Here is a 1146-nt window from a genome sequence, read left to right on the forward strand (position 1 = left end):
GATGCCCATTTCTGAATTGGGTCTTTAAATTTTGGTGCCTTAGTGTTTTTTAATTCTTTATAGATTGTAGAGAGCAGACTTTGTCTGAGTACTTATTTGTCATGATTTTTCCAAATTTGTGGGTTGCCTTTTTACTCTGTTAGTAATTTCTTTTTTTTTCTTTTTTTCCATACTTTTATTGAGAGTAATTTCTTTTGACTTGAAAAAACTTCTCAGTAACAGCAGGTCACATTTGTTAATTCTTTCAACTGTTTTCCGTGCGATTTGATATCTGTCCATTAACTCTTTGCCTACCCCTGTATCTTCAAGAGTTCCTTCTACATTCTATTCCAGGAGATTTAGTGTCTCTGCTTCAATGTTTAGATCTTTAGTCCATTTTGACTTTAGTTTAGTGCATGGTGTTAAATCTGGGTAAAGTTTTTGCCATGTAGAGAGCCAGTATTTTCAGCACAATTTGTTAAAGAGGCTATCTTTATTCCAGTGAGTATGTTTGGCCATTTTGTCAAAGATAACATGGCTGAGTGTGTTCGTAGGGGCTTCAGTGTCTTCTAAATTATTCCTTTGATCCTCAGGTCTATTTTGATGCCAGTACCATGCAGATTTTATCACAGTGGTCTTGTAGTATAATTTCAACTCAGGAATTGTAATGCCTCCTGCCTTGTCTTTATTGCCCAGAATTGCCTTTGCTATTCTAGGTTTTTTCTGGTTCCAGATAAATTTTAGGAATGATTTCTCTCTGTGAGGTATGTGGGTGGTAGTCTGATAGGGATTGCATTAAATCTTTACAGCAATATTGGGAATATGGCCATCTTCACAATGTTGGTTCTTTCTATCCAGGAGCATGGAATATCTTTCCCTTTTCTGAAATCCTTTATGATCTCTTTTCTAAGAGTACTGTAGTTTTCCTTGAAAAGATCTTTGACTTCTTTCATTAGGTTAATTGCAAATATTTCACTTTCCTCGGTGCTATTGTAAAATGTATTGTTTATATAATTTACCTCTCATGCATTTGTTGTCTCTGTAGAGGAATGCTATTGACTTTTGGGTATTGACTTTATAAGCTGCTATGCTACTGAATTTCTATATTAATTCAAGTAGCTTCTTGGTGGAATTTTTTGGGTCTTCTAAGTAAAGTATCATGTCATC

The sequence above is a fragment of the Octodon degus genome, unplaced genomic scaffold (genome assembly GCF_000260255.1).
Source record: "Octodon degus isolate 3935 unplaced genomic scaffold, OctDeg1.0 scaffold00406, whole genome shotgun sequence".
Classification (NCBI taxonomy): domain Eukaryota; kingdom Metazoa; phylum Chordata; class Mammalia; order Rodentia; family Octodontidae; genus Octodon; species Octodon degus.